Source organism: Rhinolophus ferrumequinum, chromosome 3, assembly GCF_004115265.2.
Source record: "Rhinolophus ferrumequinum isolate MPI-CBG mRhiFer1 chromosome 3, mRhiFer1_v1.p, whole genome shotgun sequence".
Classification (NCBI taxonomy): Eukaryota; Metazoa; Chordata; class Mammalia; order Chiroptera; family Rhinolophidae; genus Rhinolophus; species Rhinolophus ferrumequinum.
Window position 1 is genome coordinate 59919090 of NC_046286.1, and position 18885 is coordinate 59937974.

Sequence of the window (18885 nt, forward strand, 5' to 3'; positions counted from 1 at the left end):
ATTACACACAATGTAAAACTTATGAATTGTTCTAGAATTTTCCATTTAATGTTTGGTAACTGAAATGATGGAAAGCGAAACCTCAGGTGAAGGAGGACTACTATACACAAGTAATATCCCATATGAAAAACTTGTAGATAATTTGGTGAGGGTGCCAAAGAGAGGAGGCCCATGGCTCCTCCCTTTTCCCAGAATCTGTTCCTAATGGTGTCTTTGCCCTCTTGACTTTCTGTCCTAGTGCTCTCTGTTTGGGCTCCTTCAGCCCAAAGAGATATTAATGGGAATCTGTATTCAAACTTTGGAGGGAAAAAAAATCTATAATGAAAATCATACATTTACCCACCATAAAGTTTCATCATTGGACTTTTTTGTCTTTGCCAGAACACCATTGCCATCACATGCTGATCTAATTTGGCAGTAATACCGGGAGTGCCACAAAAACATATACACATGATTTGCATTCATCTTTCGTTATCAGTATATATTGAGTATTACAATTTTAATAGTTTTTTCCTTTCTTAAAATGTATATACGTTTCTTTGGCACCCTCTGTATGTTGTTGATAAGTATAAGTAGGAAGCTGAATTATTTAATAAATTTACTTTGTTTAGTAAGAAAAAAATCTTTTCTAAATATGGAGTACATGAGGGAAAAATATAAAAGGTAAAACCGGTGGGATGTTGCATGGTAGAAATTTAACGTGCCTGTTAACTTCCATTAATAGTTTTCCCTCTTCACTGGGATCCTCTTATTCCCAAATACTCAATCAGTATAATCAGTATACTTCATATAAAATCTTTCTCCGCAGGCCCTTATATATTTTGACTGAATCTCTGAAGGAGAAAGAAATACATGAGAGAATTGCATCACTTTTATAACAAGAGGAAATCACCTTGGTTGAAGGAGTTGGTATGATGTAAAAAGTAAGCAAATAAACAAATCTTTGCCCCAGTCTTCTTTTATGTTTGTATAATTTGACATAAAAAAATTTCAAAGAATATTTATGTAATGACTCTTATTAATGTTGTATCTCTCATTCCTGTGTTTCTACTTAAGCTGCACTAACGATTTGAATCTGGAAATAGGGAAGTGAAACATTGTTCTCACATAACCAGCAGGAAATGACACCTAATCTGTTTTTCTTTCTCCATCTTTACCCTAGATCTAGTAGATCTCATTTTGCCAAATTGCTCTCTGGGAATTTAAGTGGGAAATGTTTTCTGTGTCTCAGCTAAACCCCGAAATTGTTAGCTGCAGAGGGGCTAGAGCAGAGCACTTCTGAAAAGTGAAGGTGGCTACAAGTGTAAGATGAGTTCCTTGGTAAGACTCAGCAAAACAGTAAACGTTAGATTCAACAACAAAAGCATTGCTAGAGTGAAAAAATGTGATGAGATCACAGACTTGGCCCACACTTAGCCTTACCAAGAAAATCACTTGAAACCAGAGAGGCAGAATGTTCTCTTTGAATGGTTGGTTGACACCAGCTTGTCCGGAACACAGGACCTTGGGTCATCTAGAAAAGACAGCGTGGTACAGAAGAGGAGCTTCTGAAAATAACAAAGAATGGTGACTCCTATTAGGAAATCACTTGTACCTTCTAATGTGTACAAGAAATATCTTTAAGATTTTAGAACAGAATCTTAAGGACAGTGAAAAGAGCTATTAGGTTGATGCAAAACTAATTGTGGTTTTTGCAATTATTTTTAACCTTTTAAACCACAATTACTTTTGCACCAACCTGATAGTTACAGGGTGCGAATAAGATTCTTAGGGATTCTGTAAATTGTGCCACACCCTGTTGCCCTCAAAGCAGGAGAGCAAACTAACAGAATTTTCACAATAGCTTCTATTACGAACTTTCACTCATTAACTACTTTTTATCCTTTCCTCGAACATCTGATTGTCTATACCAAGGTTAAATGTGTGTTCACTGCAAGCCTGCAAACTATTCATTGTGTTGAGAAGCACCAGAGGACAGTTTAAAATTTAAGGCTTTCCTCAGTTATTTCATAACTTAAGCAGTGTATACACTAGAACATAAACCAGACAATGTAATAAAGGCAAATAATACAAGGAAAACCCAGCCGACATTAATCAAAGTAATTACTACAGGATTTCAGAGGGGTTTTTTCTTTATATCTTAATGGGATATAAATCCAAAAGGATTTTAGGCAATTTATTAAAAACATATTATTACAATGGTATAAAAGTAAATAGTTCAGGAAAATCAGTGAAGTGATAAAAGTAGGGAGAAATGATAAAACCAGGAATAAGATTAAAAATAAAAATGCTCGTCAAGGTTTTTATACAGATACTTAAGGCTCTATAGTGTGATATGAGAAATTACCCAGTAGCTTTCCTAGATTTTTCTAGTAGAAAAATCCTTTCCTAGAATTTCCTAGTAGAAATTTCCCAGATTTAAAAATCAGATAAACCTGGGTTTGAATCCTCTTACTGCCGTTTCTGAGCTGTGTGACCTGAGCGTCAGTATTCTTACCTATAAAATGAAGATATTTACTCCAAGGGATGGATGGGAGGATTAAATTTAAATGATGCACTGACAGCACCTAGCATGATGCTTGACAGAATAAGCACTCAATAATTTGTAGCTATAAATAGATGTATCCAATGATGAATTCAAGTAATTTTCTTATAAATACATGATAAACTAAAGGTATATGGCCAAACTGCAATTTACTGAAAACTAGAAACAAGTTACATAGCTAGCTCCCTGATAACCTGGCTTCCTCTGAGGATAAAGTTTAACATGTCTGTAAGAACTGATGGATTGTATATTTTTAAAGCCCTTTCCATGAACTTGATGAACTGGCTAACAGAGGGCTCAAAGACCTGGAGGTCTTCCAAAGGACCCTGTCTTCTGCCAACCAAATGAGGAGTAGGACTAAGATGTTCTTTTAAGAAAGAAGCCTCCCAAAATATGCCTAACCCATATTTCTGTGGGGAAAATGCTTTTGACTGAGACAAGTTCTTTCTCATGAAACTAAGTTCCACTTCCACTATAGATAATTGAGGCCCTGAAATTCTACATCTTAGGTGCAATTAATTTAACATGGGAAAATTTTAAGGTTGATGTTACCAGTGGCCAGCTAGTATAGCCATCAGGAAAACGAAAAGTTAATGAAGTACCCACCCATGGGGCATCTAATGATCAACAATTTCATTCCTTGGTGAATCTTCTAAGATGAATTAATTGCGAAATGGACCTGCAGAATAATAGATGGAATTGACATCAGATAGCTGCCAACATGATAATTGACAATTGTGGCATACTTCGTTTAGCAGAACCAGTTGTCTATAGAGGCCAATCGTAGTATAGAATTTTTGCCCATTTTCTGTGATGGGGTGTATGCATCTAAATCACCAAAACCGATTTCAAGTCATTAACATACAAGTTAAAAGGAAGAGAGGCTGGAATTCATAGTTTTAAGACTTACAATAACCAAGTAAATTCTAATGCAGTCTTCTGTCAGAAACCATTCTAATATAGCAAGCATGTAAAAAGACATAGAGCATCAAATTAACATGCGAATTATTTTCTTAGCGATACCAGTCTATTTCTCCATAGAAATAGCTACTAGGATGCACGTAATTGGTGCAGAATTAAGGTTGTGTTAAAGGGAAAAGAAGGGAGATATTATAAAGTGAAAATTAGAAGAATTCAATTGGATTAGAGGGTATGGGTTAAAGGAAGGAAATGTGATTTTTACCCTGAGTATTGTTCACAATTAGAAGAATGATGTTACCTTTGATAAAAACAAGGAAAGCAAGAATGATGTGAAGGGGCTGAAGACGAATTACACAATCAAGTGGAAATACCTCACAGGTAGTGGGAAAAGAGGCAAGTAGGGAAGATGGAGTTTGGGGAGTCAGAAAATAGTGAAGTCTTCATATGGGTCCGTTCTTCCCCCATGTTTTATTATGAAAATTTTCAAATATAAAGCAGTGAACACCCACATACCAACCATCTATATTCTACCATTGACATTTTACTATATCACATATCTATCCTATTATTTCTATTCATCCATTAATTCACTGTATTTTTAAAATATATATCTCAAAGTGCATTTTACCCTGACAACTTAAGCATACTTATCATTAACTTGAGTTCAATATTTGTTTATGTATTTTTAATGTAAAAATTATATACATAATGAAACACACAAACTTTAATTGTACATTCCCTGAGTTTTGACAAATAAACACAGCTGTGTAATCCAAACTGCTACAACATATAGACCATTCTATAATTTCTATCTCCCCAGATAATTCCCTTGTGCCCTTTCCTAGTCAATGCCTGCTCCCACCCCTCTAGAGGCAACTGTTCTTCTGATTTTTCTCCCCAATACAATTTAGTCTTGTTTATTCTAGAATTTCAAATTAGTGTAATCTGTATTCGGTCACTTAAAAGATTATTAGAGAAATGCAAGATATCAGCTTTTGGATTTGATTTGAACTAATTTTAAGAGGTTGTAGTTTTCAAGTTACAAAGATAATGCAAATTCTCGGGATGGGGAGGAGGAAACAACAGAAGAGCAATATTGCGCATGTGTGCACACGTAAACACGCACGGATCACCTATTGTTTCACCATCTAGATATACGCGTATGTATATATATATGATATATATGCATTTTATTAATAAAATTAATGTCATACTTCACACAGTTGTGTAACCATCACTACTAGGTTCCAGAACTTTTTCATTCCACAAAGAAACCCCACACCCATTAGCAGTGGCCCCCCATTCTGCTCTCCTCCCAGTCCCTGGTAACCACTAATTTACTTTCTGTCTCTATGGACTTGCCTCTTCTGGACATTTCATATAAATGGAATCATATAGTATGTGACCTTTTGTGGCTGGCTTCTTTCACTTAGCATAATGTTTTCAAGGTTCAATCCTGTTAAAGACGCATGTATCAATATCTCATTGTTTTGGGGCCAGCCCGGTGGCTCAGGCGTTTGGAGCTCCGTGCTCAAAGCTGCCAGTTTGATTCCCACATGGGCCAGTGGGCTCTCAACCACAAGGTTGCCGGTTCGATTCCTCGACTCCCGCAAGGGATGGTGGTCTGTGCCCCGTGCAACTAACAATGGCAACTGGACCTGGAGTTGAGCTGCACCCTCCACAACTAAGATGGAAAGGACAGCAACTTGACTTGGAAAAGTCCCAGAAGTATACACTGTTCCCCAATAATGTCCTGTTCCCCTAAAAAAAAATTCTCATTGATTTTTATGCCTGAATAATATTCCAATGTACAGATATATCACATTTTCTTTCTTTATTATTTGATGGACATTTGCATTGTTTCCATTTTTTGGAATAAATAATGCTGCTATGAGCCCTCATGTACAAGTGTTTATGTGAATGTGTTTCCATTTTGCTTGAATATATACCTAGGTGTGGAATAGATGGGTCACATCGTAACTCTGTGTTTAACTTTTTGAGGAACTGCCAAACCATTTTCCAAAGTAGCTGCACCATTTTACATTCCTACCAGCAATGAATGAGGGTCCCAATTTTTCCACATCCTTCCTAACACTCATTATTGTCTGCCTTTTTTATTACAACCATCCTAGTGAGTGTGAAGTGATATCTCACTGTGATTTTGATTTGCATTTCTCTAATGACTAATGATATTGAGTATCTATGTGCTTACTGCACATATATATGTATATATATATATATAGTTCTTAGAGAAATGTCTATCAACTCTTTTGCTCATTGTTAAATTGGATTGTCTTTTTATTGTTGCATTTAAGAGATTTTTTAATAATACATTTTGGATACAAGTCCCTTATCAGATATATGATTTGTAAATATTTTTGCTGATTCTGTGAGTTGTTTTTTCACTTTCTTAATTGTTTTCTTAGAAGCAATAACATTTTTAATTTTGAGAAGTCTAATTTATCTATTTTTGCTTTTCTGTATTTTGCCTTTGTTGTCATATATGTCAAATGTGTCTGTAATATATTTTAGTAAATGGTATGAAGAAGGGATCTAACTTTAAAAAAATACTACTTAACTCAGTACCTGTCCACATCATTATTATAGTCTAAATAACATATATAGAGTTAGGTCTGACTTTGGTTCATTGTCAAAGCTTTGTTAGTTTTTCTTCAGAAGTAGCCTGAGTGTAGCATTCCAAAGAAATAGTGTTACCTACAGTTTGGCTTCTGCCCAGGTATAACCAAGTATCTTGTACTCTAAGGCATTTATTAAATGAGGATTGGATTGGATTGGACTGAATTGAATTGGGAAATTATTTTCAGGAGGAAAAGAGTGAACAATCACGGAATAGCCAACGTGTGATCCAGCATAGTTCACATTGTTTCCATTTCTGCTCAGGTCATCTCTGCTCTTGCCAAAACTGTTCTTCCAACACATTTTCAATACAATCATGGTAATCATTAGTGTTGTTTGTCAAATATTTCCAGTTCTCTCCACGCTGAGACCCCCTTGTGGTCAGGTATGATCATGTGTCTAGTTCCAGCCAACGCACTGTGAGTGGAAGTGTCCTGTGCCTGGGCCAGAGTTTGCTGTGCTGGTGTTCTCTGAGTAGCTGCTCCATCAGCCTGAGTCCCTAAGTGACTAAGGAAAACAGAGCTCCTCTGTCAACCCAGTGGATGGTAGCATGAGCAAGAAACAGAACTTCAAAAAACCTTTCCTTGTTTTAAGGCATTGAGATTTTTGAGTAGAAAGTTAATGAAGTATAACAGCTTGTCCCACCCAACGTACCAATCACTGTCCTACTCTTAATTCACTGGTTTCCTGAATCAAAGATAAAGGAAGGGTTTCAGGTGTAGCATGAGAAATGGGGTCTGAAATGAATTCACACTTATGTCTTCATTCACTCTTCTCATAGGCATGACAACTTCAACTACATTCTAGGGTAAGCCCACCATGTGTATGTAGAAGTTGAGTGTTCCAGAAGTGCTCCGGTGTTCAAAAAGTAAAATGCCTGGGAATTTAACATTTCCATAAAAAGTACAAGAAACATGTATGTAATTTCATTGGATAGCTAATAATTTACAGAACCCCCCCCCCCCAATTTTCAGTATATGGCAATACCTTCAACACAGCCCAGAAAGATCACTATAAATAAATGTGAAATTAATTCACCACATTTGATACATATTTACCATTTTTAATCTATTCCATGGCCTTCTATGTTTCTGTTTAGTGGACATTTACAAAACTCTTGACATTCATGTTGTGTCCAGTCTCAAAATACACTGAACATTGAGGCCTCAGCAAAATATAAATTGTTATAAACTATGAGCAATTAATATAAACAAAGTGGGTGTATATATAATTTGATAAATTGATCATTTGGGAAATTGCTATCTTGACCTAGAGCTTTTATAATACTGAAGCTTTTATAATCATAACTCAGATAATATTAGGGAAAGAGAAAGGAGTTGCATTATGTCAAAGAGTTTCAATACACATTATTTTTTTTTGATTGATGATGAAAAATTAGAATTTCAATATTTCTAAAAGAAACAATTTAGCTAACAGTTTCAAAGGAAATTTAAGTTTATCCCCTTGGCTCTATATAGAACATAAAATCTCCTGGTATAAGAGCACATCCAGTAGGAAAGGATTATACATTTTGAGTCTTAATGAATTGATAGTATGAAATAATTACTAACAAAGAAACCAGGACTACGATAAAATTAACTTTGGAAATAGTCTATCAGCTAAATTGTACTGCCACCATTATAGACAGGTAATTTAAACATTTGTTGTAAATAACACTTGTTTTTTTCATGCATTATTTTTATGAAACCCCTCACACTTTCTAAACATAAGTGTAGTTTCAAAATATACCTGATCTATATATTGTATAAATATTTGATCATATCGAAAGAGTAGACATTTTTAGTAAGTCAAAAAGAAAAATAATACTAAAATACTGATTTTATTGATAAGTTACTATCTTCTTAGTCTGAAATTCTTATCTTCTCTTCCACCTTTCATCTGATTAATTCAAACTCATTCTTTATTACTTGGCCCAGGCATCCCCTTTCCAAAAGTCTGCCGCTGCCTAAACACACACACACACACACACACACACACACACACACACACACACACACCACTCATTACTCAAGGCATTTTTATGCCATTAGCCCTTCAAAACTCTTGCATATTTCTATTATGGGTTTTATTATACTATATTATATTTCTCTGTCCTATCTACATACTACAAATTCTTGAAGGCAATGGATGTGTCTTAATTATTTTGTATCCTCCAAGATCTAATATTTAGGATACAATGTTTGTTGAATTAATTAATTAATATCTGAAGTTATCAATGTACCATTGTTTCCATAAAACTAAAACACAAAAATAAATAGAAGTTATATTAATTGGAAGGAAAAGAGGTAAAATTATCACTTTCAGATTATATATTTACATGGTTGGAAAACCCAAGAGAATCAACTGAAAAATTCTAAATAATAGAAGAATTGAGTAAGGTGGCTGGGTACTAAAATAAATCCTGGAAAAGAATAATAATAAGGTGAATGGCCCTTAAAGATATTAAAATATAGTACAAGGCTATAATAATTAAAATGTTTGAATAGACAGATATAAATAAAACAAGAATAGAAATTCCAGAAATGTATTCCAACACCTATAAAAGTTTTACATGTAATAAAGGAGGCACTTCAAATCAGTGGTAAAGACAAATTATTCATTTAATCATGTTAGGATGTCATAGCCATCTAGAAAAAAATTTTATACCCCTATTTCACTCCTTATTCCAAAATAAATTCTAATTTATAGCAAAGACATAAACATAAAAGAAAACTATATTATATCATTGCTTATAATAGCAAAAGATTGGAAACAACCTGAATGCTCTTTAATGATTAAAAACATCATGGCATATCCATTCAATTTAATACTATTTAGCCATTGGAAAAGACAATTTGTAGTTCTATTATGTTCTTATATGGACTTAGAAGGAGTATATGTGTAGGAAGAAGTACGTACTAGTAAGCTGCCATTTGTGTAGAATATATATATATATATATATATATATATATATATATATATATATATATATATATATATGCTTTTTAATGTAGAAAGTATCTCTGGAAGGGGGAACACAAGAAATCCGTTTCCTCTGGAGAGGAGAACTAGTAGCTCTGGGACAAGGGTAAGTAGAGACTGTTTTCACCAATGACTCTTTTGTACCATTGAATTTTGCACAATATGTTTGAATTAACTATATTTAAAATAAATCAAATAATTTTTTGTAAAAACCAAAACCTAAAATTTAGAAAGAGATTGCATCTCCCCCACCTCCCACCCCATCCCAAGTTTATTTTAATTTCTTATATAAGAGCTGCAGAAGGTCTATGGGCAGTCATTTCAGGCTACGATGCAGTAAACTCCTTTCTAGAAGGTTAAGATTTGGCAACCTGCTTAATGAGTGTTTAGTAAGCAAGGAGGACCCAATATCAATCAGTGCACTTAGTAGGTACTTGTTCAGGTGGAATTTTATATTATTTAAGAAGACTCTTTAGCAAGGTGGTACTTTGGAATATAGCAAAAATGAAGGGCCAAACCAATGTAGTCTATAGTCGCTATTCCACAGTGTAAAAATATAAATGGTGATGGGAAGAGGAATGAGTTCTAAGAATTCTAAATAGAAGAGCACTTCATAGAGTGGAACGAAATCTCCAATGTTCTCCCCAGTACTCTAGCATATATATCACTATAGGCAACCACCACTGTTAAGAACCTGTTACAGCTTGGCAGCCCCCACTGCCTACCTAAACACTGTGCCTTGCTTCATAGTTTCTAAACTTACACCCAACAATTTCCTACACAAATTATACTTCATTGGCCTATAGGAATGCATTTATCTAATTACACCATTTGCTGTTTGACAGCTCAGACAATTTAGATCTTTTAAAAGGCAGAGTAAGTTTTTCTGGGTATTAACACAATGTTCTTGAAGGCTGAAGAAATTATTCTAGAACAAGTTTTTCTGTCAAAGACTACCCTAGAAAACTCCTAGGTAGAAAAAAATCTGCCATGTAACACAATCTAACATTTAACAATTTGTTTTTATCAGCTGTGGTTTTAAAATTCGAGACAACCAATTGAAACATAAAGTAAATCTATTTATAATTAAAGGTATTATCCAGTATTTGTATACAGATTTCACTGGCGAAACCTCTGAGCCTCAATTTTCTCATCCATTGAATTGGGGATAATAATATCTGTCCTACTAATACTGGAGGATTGCTGTGAGAACGGAAGATGTGAAAGTGATTTGAAAGATGTCAAAGAATTTTAAATCCACCATTATCATTCCTTGTTAAGAAAGAGGTCATCAATTTCTTCTAAATATATCAGATTTAATTTTTTCTTTCTTCACTGGCACTAAAATTACCAAGAGTCCAGCACTGAAATGGTGGTTTAGCTTTGTGTCCAGCAAAACAAAAATTTAAAACCTAGATGCAAAATGCCTTTATCATAACAAAATTATTGGGAAATTTTTTTTTAGAAATAGAGCATTATTCTGGTGGGTGGATAAAGCAGCATCCTTAGTCAGGGGAAGACAGGAATACCTGAGTAAATTGTACCATCTGTACAACCTATTTAATTGTAGATTTTTTTGTTTGTTTTCATTTTTTAAACAAAATTTGAGATCTAATTTATTGGCTTCCTATCATGTAAAGAGAGGATTTTTCTTTTCACACTCTTCAGCCTCATACACACATACACAAAAACACACACATTTCTTCTCTCAATTATAGCATAATTTTTGCTTAGATCAAAATTTAGTGTTTACGTTATTACAAGTAAGGTAGAGCAGATGCGGTGATGAGCCACCCAGCTCCCTCTTCAGTACGGAAGACCTTCTCCCCCAGCTGCTGGAAGACCTCTCTCTGCTAACAGCCTGCTTGGGAACTAATTCAGCTTCTGAGAGTTGCCTCATCCATGGTCAAGACCCCTTCCCAGGGCATCTGTCATTCAATGACTGTTCACCATGGAGGTAAAAGGCCCTTGTTGCAACTTGGGACAATTCTCAAGGGCCAGTCCTGCTGTAGAGCTCCCTGTGGGGTCAGCTAAGGCCTTTGTCACAGCCAAATTCTCCCTCTACCCAATCCTGCTTCCTTGCTTTTCACCCCTCCCACAGGTATTGATCCCAAGAGTACTCTCAATAAACCTCCTACCTGCCGAGCTCTGTCTTCCAGTCTCTTACTGAGGAATCCAACCCGTGACAGCGAATACCAAAATGGTCTGAGAAAGCAGATGCTAAGATGAAAGTTTGGAGCTGGATCACCTGCCATCGGGTTGGCAGTATCCCCTGGTTGGTGGAAGGGGGAGCACAGACAGCAAAGGTAGCAGTGCAGTCGTTAAACTTTCACTGGTGGGAGCAAAGACACCAGCATTGTATCAGGCATTTGAGCAAGATGGGGAAAACGGTAACTAAAAGGACAGTTGAAGTGTGTTTTGGGAGCACTGTCCTGGAATGCAGGATTTACCACTCTGGGAGGGACCCCAGGAGATGGTGCAAGCATGCTGTTCACAGGGCCCTAAGAAGACGGCAAGGGAAAAGCAATGATCTACGTTGCTTTTTGTCAATAACTCCTAGCAAAGCACTGTAACTGTTAATAATGATGTGTGGAGTGGCAAGTAGTGCTAAATGTCCTTCACAAAAATTCTGGTCAAATCCTGTGAAGATTAAAAAGTATTTATACATTTCAACTAATAATCTGCAACGATTATTGTCTGCAGCTTTTATTTATTCATCTTTTTAATTTGGAAAAAAAAAAAAAAAAACTGCTTACCTTCAGAACAAATGGATGGAATGTTCCATAAGACCCAAAATCCATTCCTAGCTAATTCCACAGGCATTCTGTTTCACTCTTTGGTTCACACATTCTTGCTAACACTAAACATTCATCCATGCCAGCATTTGGGACAGGAATTAAAATACTTTCAACAAATATAAATTCAAATGCCACCATGTAAGTGCTGGTTAAATGTGCCAATTAAATTAGTTTACTATCATTCCTGCTGGAAATAATTCTTAAATGACAGTAAAGGACATAAAGGCACAAAAACAAAGTGAATAGAAGAAAAATGAGGTAGCATCAAAAAACTGGAAGCTGGAGGCATTTGCGCTACATGGTTTAGGGCAGGCTTTCTCAACCGCGGTACTATTGACATTTTGAGCCAAATAACTTTTCGCTGTCCAGGGGCTGTCCTGTGCAGTGTAGGATGTTTAGCAGCATCCCTGGCCGCTACTCGCTAGATGCCAGTAGTGCCCCCTCCCCAATTGTGACAACCAAAAGTATCTCCAATTATTGTCAAATGTCTCCGGGGGCAAAATTGCCCCTGGTTGAAAAACCACTGATTCAGGGAATGAGAAATCTAGAAGTACCTCTAGGTACAGTCCAGACAGAGGCAGGCTTATTCTGGCCAGAGAACCCCAACAGGCTCAGGAACTAGAGGCACAGGCAGCAAACAGGATTGGCTGAAGATCTGTATAAGAGAGAGATTAGCCGCGTCATATCCCCTCTACTAGAGATTCCTTCTGTGGACAAGCTGAGTGTGGGAGACCCCCAACTTGGCACAACTGAGGATGAGGTTCTATACTGAATGTGGATATTATATAAAAATCTAATAAAATATGTGGTGTTCTATCGAGCTCTTTGCTTAACACGGGTCGAAGAGCACTGGCATTCAGATATATATTTTTCCAGGTAGGCAACCAGAGGAGTCGCAAAAAGAAAAAAGATCTATTACTATTCAGATTTAGTGAATTGCCCTGGACAGATCACCCTACAGCCTAAGTGAAGTCTATTGGTCAACAATCTCTCCTTCCCGGCACTCTCACACAGTTCCATGACGATGTTTCACAGGTCTGGGTATTAATGTCAACCTGGACCAGAGTCCAACAGTCCTTGTAATGGTTAGACCTCCCCTTTTCCCCAGTGTAGAATTACCCACGTAAATGGCCATGGGATCCCTTTGGGGAAGGTCCAGGAAAACATTACTGTGAATACTTGTGCCTTCCTGGGCACCTAGCCTCTTTCAGTTGATGGGTTTTGGGTCCCAAAACTGGCTGGGTTCAGAAAAATGGGCAAGGCATTCTGACTTTTCATTAGGATAATTGCCTTCACCCTCCACTCTTGATTTTTCTCGTTTGTACAGTTAAGTAGTACATGTTTTGACTTTTCATGTATTTGTCCCTAGGAACACGACATTTATTAACCATACCCATAACTTTATGTAGGTCAGGCCACTTGGCTGCCACTCCAACTCTACATCCATCACAATAATTGCATCCACCTGCCTTCTGATGGTTAAGTACTACCACCTGGCCTCTACGGGGGGTGGGGGTAGAGGGGAAGGGCACAGTTAATCTCAGTGCTGTCAGTGAGCCCTGTTCTACAAAAACAGAAATTCATCTCTGGTCTAAATAGACGAACTACCACTGAAATCCTGGAGCTTTTGCCGCCCCTCTCGCCAGCACATTCCTGTTGCTTTGGTGAATCGTGTACACTCTGGACCCTCCCGTGGAGCACAGTCATCTAGGCCTTATATAGTATACTTACTCTATCATGCCCACTTCTCTGAGTCTTTTACATCCTCCTCCACCATCTGCCAAGGCAATTCTGGCATTTCATGCTCACTTAATCTGATTTTTTTTCTTCATAGGAATGGCACTTCTCATCAGTTGTTCTGGTCAGTGGAGTTTGCTTAGACTGAAGCTAGAGAATGTAGAATTTACTGCATTTACTCTGAATCAGCAGACAGGAGCCTGGGAAGCCAGCAATAAAGAAGTTTTCAATGAACTACGTCTAAGAATGCAGAATGGAGGCTCTAATTTATTCTCAGGCAGAGACTCTGTTTCCTCCACAGGGGTGAGCTCACCACTCTAAAGCTCTGTGTGCCAACGGGAGCTTTTGGGCATATTCGTGTATTTTGGTCTCTTATACTGCATCTCATTTGAAAGTATAACACTTGCATGAAGTCCTTGACACATTAATAAACCCATTTTTTTTTATTTACATGGAATTAAAACTATTTTCGCAGAGTCTAATTAGAAATTGCTCTGGACTAGAAAGCAGGTTTAAAAACACGTAGTTTTATCATTGTTACTTTTCTGTTGGTCTTTGGGAAAGTAATACAGTCCTATGAAGAAAAAAAAAATCAGGTTAAGTAAAAGAACCAGTGTGGTAACAAGAATAAATTTTACATACCTCTGCGAGGTAAGCTTGGCAAGTTTTTATGAAATCAAACATATAAAATATAGGTTAAAATGAAGCTTTAAGGAGCAGTTTGTAAATTTATTCTTTAATATTTTTTTAACTTTAAGCTTTTTCTTATTTATACAGGGGTGCCAAAAAATGTATACACATGACTTGTATTCATCTTTTGTTATTGGTATATATTGAATATTACAATTTTAATACAGATTTTCCCTTTCTTAAAATGTGTATACTTTTTTTGGCACCTCTGTACATTTTAAGAAAGGGAAAAACTGTATTAAAATTGTATATATATATATGTATATACATGTATTTAATTAAAACTGCCATTTATAAAAGTTAAGTCTTTCATTCAAAATCATGTACATACTCCCCCCAAGATCTCTGGATGTGTCCTTTTCCATGAAAACGTCCCTAGTTCTCAAAAACATGAGAGAAATACGTCAATAAGTAAATCTTGATAAATTTATATATTTAGTATTAAATAATTGCTTCAATTACACAAATAATTCCATTTGCTATTATTTAGATAGGAGAGAAAGGTATTGAGGCGGCCTGGAATGAAATTGGAAGACAGTCGTCATAGTGTTTCCTATAGATAAAATGATTCTGAAACTAAATTATTTTAGTAGTTCTTGTTGTAAAAGTAAAGGCAAAAACATACCAGGTCAATTATCTCGGATGCCATCGCCCATTCTCATGAAGAAAAAAAGTAAAAGCAAGTGCATTTCAAATAAAGCATATTGGTTTGGTAAGATTTGATCAGCTTTTAAACCAACAAGAAATTGTTTCCTTTTTAGAAATGAGGAAGTCTACCTGTGACCAGGAAGTGAAACTTAGAGCTCCAATAACCTGGGCAATACCAAAACTCTATCTCCCAGAGCCATGCCAAAGTCATTCTGTCCAGTCACTCCCATCTGACACGTAGATAGTTCATTAAATTTCTAATCTATGGCGTTGATGAGCAAACTCATTAAATAAAGGTAATATTTCTATCCTATCAAGTGCTACTGGAGTAAATGAGAGACTAAAATAAACTGAAAATGCCCCTGCCTTTGATAAAACAAATTTTTATTATTACTTATGAAAATCAATCTCTTTGTAGGAAAATTAGAAAACAGAGGTGAATTAAAAGAAGAAATCTGGACACAATGCGATATGCAGATGATGTATTACAGAATTCCGCACCTGAAATCTATGTAACTTTACTAACCTTTGTCACCCCCAATAAACTTGAATTTAAATAAATAAATAAAAGAAAAAATCTGTAATGCCACTATCCAGAGAAAGCAGGGATGATCTGTTTTTTTAATGTATATTCTTCTGGTTATTATATAATTTTATGCACCTTAAAAAAATATATGCACATAACATAGGAAGAAAAAACTTTTACAAAAATAGCACTGTATTCTGTCCTTTTAAAATCATCTGATTTTTCATTCCAGAGGTCCTGATGTAATCCCTTTTCTTTGAAAAGCAAAGCTTGTTGTCCAGTTTTTGCATGTCAATAGGGTAGCCTTTTGCAAGAGGTCGTCCTGGGAGGGAGCCACTGGGCAGTGGGGCCACAGTGAGTAAACCCAGCAGGTCATGACATAGCAGGTTGGCTGCATCCCATGACAACTTGCTCTAGCCTCTCCTATGTTCATGGCTTTGGCTTCCAATGCAACACAAGACACTCCTCAGCCAAAAGATTAGAAATGTTATGCATCCCAAGATGTGTGGAGAAACTGTAGCTAGCAAGCCAATTCCTTGCCCTACATTCAAAAGAAAATACTGTAACGCAACCTCCCATGGGCTTTCCAGAGTGGTAAACCTACAGGATTTCTGAAATAATGGTTAATAATTAAGTAATTGTTTTCTTGCACCTCCCATCAAATGACTCTGAAATCTAATTTCTTTTGCTCTGACAAACAGAACAAGGAAAGAGTCAAATGATCTCAAGGGCGACAGAGGCAAAGCAGAAATATTGCCAAGGACCCCTGGACTGGCATCCATATTCACACGTTCGATCTTGGAGCTCCCTGTACAATCCCCTCCCTTGTTTCTAGTCGATTTCTGTTTCAACAATCCTAGGAACTGGCAGAAAGAGTGGGTAACAGGGAGAAAGGATGTTGTTTTTTTTCATCCAACACAAAGTATTTAGCAAGCCTCTGTAGGGGAGGCAGAACGTTTCTTCTACCCTCTTACAAGTCTCTAGCTGAGCATGAGTATTGAGTTGATATAAGACAGATTAACAGGAGAAAAGCACATAACTTACTTTATATTTTTACACGTATTAGATTGGTGCAAAAGTAGTTGCAGTTTAAAAGGTTAAAAAAAAAAAATTGCAAAAGCCGTAATTACTTTTGCACCAACCTAGGAAATATAGAAGCCTTCACAGGCAAATGAAGAAGCCAAAAGCAGTTAGGCCAAAGTGTTTATATGGTTGATGGTGGAAAAGTAACTAAACATATATGGGGAGACTAGAGGAATATTAAGGACCATTTCAACAAGGTCTGTTTGTACAGACTGCTCTCAGTTTCGACTCCTCATCTTTGCTGATAAGAATTTTTTCCCTCCTGGTATAGAGAGGGCATCTTTCACACGGCAGGTTTAGAAAGAAAAGGAGAAGTCATCATGCCCTTCTTGCATATCCTGTTTTTCAAGTGCCTTTATCTCACAATAATCCTTATGCCAATGTGGTATATGTCGGGGTGGCATATTCCGCTACTCTTCCCCTCCACAAGTGTTATGGACTGAACTGTGTCCTTCCAAAATTCAGATGTTAAAGTCAACTCCTACTACCTTAGAATGTGACTGTATTTAGAGATAGGGCCCTTAAGGAGGTAATTAGGTTCAGTGAGGTGAGTGGGCCCTAATTCAATAAAACTGGTGTCCTTATGAGAAGGAAGAGGTCCTGGGGGACACGCACAGAGGGATAGCCAAGTGAGGACACAAAAGAAGGTGGCCATTTGCAAGCCAAGGAGGGAGGCCACAGAAGAACCCAACCCTGCCTGCGCCTTGACTTCGGACTTCCAGCTCCAGAACTGTGAGAAAATACATTTCTGTTGTTTTAGCCACTTAGTCTGTGCAATTTTGTTATGACAGCCCAAACAGATTACTATACAGGCAAAAGAATATCACACAAAACATTTCCCGGAGGAACTATCTAGGCGTTCCCCTTGATAAATCCCCTCAGTCCAGCAATTCCACAAAGCACAAGCAGCTATATATAAAGGAGTCCAGGAACTACTAAATGATTAAACTGAGAGCCTGACTATTTACAATCAACGCTGTCTTCCAAAAGGTTACATCTGAAATGTTCTTGTCCAATAACGCATGTGTTCTCCCCACCGGCTCTCTAATAATGCTCTCCTGAGTCACTTCCCAGCTCCCTAATTGGTTTTCTATTTTCCAAGTGCCTGTTTTCTGGTGCAAGCTGTTTACTGCCTCACCACTTTTGACAGAGGAGGGGGCAGAGGGAGAACGACTGTTGACAGAAGCTGTTTCTAAGAAACTCATCTCTTGTTTTCCCTGGATACACTCTGTGATGGGAGAAGAGTCCAAAGGGACAAACTTAGGAAACAAAATAGAAACTCTCAAGCAGGGGGTGATTCTTTGCAGGGTGCTAGTCATGCATCATTCAGTGCCTAGGGCTTGAATTCCTACTCTGCGTCAGGTTCTGTGCCAGACACTGAGGACATAGCCAAGAATCAGTTAACATTCTAGGTAAGGGTGACGTCATAATTAATGAACCCAGAGTCTAACGATGCTTTAAAATGAAGTTGTGCATTTTTGTTTTTTAAACCACACATTCTGAAGACACCGTAGAGAAGTGTGGAGATCATAATGCAGAAATGGGGAGAAGAGGTCTAAACTCCCAGGAGCTAAGTGGCAGGAGCGGATGAGGAGGCCGAGATGACGGCAGATGGGGAGATGGCGGCTAAGGAAGAGGCAGCCTCGGTGAATGGAAGAGGCTGTCACCTCGGGGCAGGCCCCCACTCAGAACCAATGCTGAGAGGTTCTCTGTGGTGGGAAGGCCTTGCTGTTCATGGGACTCTCCCAGGCCTCTGGGGAAGAGAGGTCACTTTATAAGGACCTGAGCTCCCTGTTTCTGGGGCAGGAGAGAGCAGCACTGGGACAGAAACGGCAAGCCCCATCTAAGCAGCCACATTGAGTGTCATCATAGTCACCCGAGCCAACCTCGGACTCCTCTTATATCCACCCCGCCCCAACCCCAACCCCAACTATGAGAGCAGAAACTAGATCCCCAAACACCCAGAATCAATCAAACCAAAAGGCCGATTCTTTGGGAAACTTTCCAGATCTACCCACTGGAATATAATCAGCCCACAGAAAATGAAGGGCTTTACTGCTTCAGGAAATATAAACAGAGGGAAAATTTGAAAGGAAAAAATGCTAATGATGAGAGATAAAAAGAGTCACCATGGGAATTAATGTCATTAGAGACCCAGCCCAGAGCCTTTGTCACTGTTAGGCTCTGCTGGCGTGCGTGCCAATTTAAAACCTTGACAGGAGTTAAATGGATTTAACCTGGAGTTGGAAGGAAGAAATGATTCACATTCCCCAAAGATGACAGCTTCCAGGGACACTTGGAGGTGGGGGTTGGAGGTG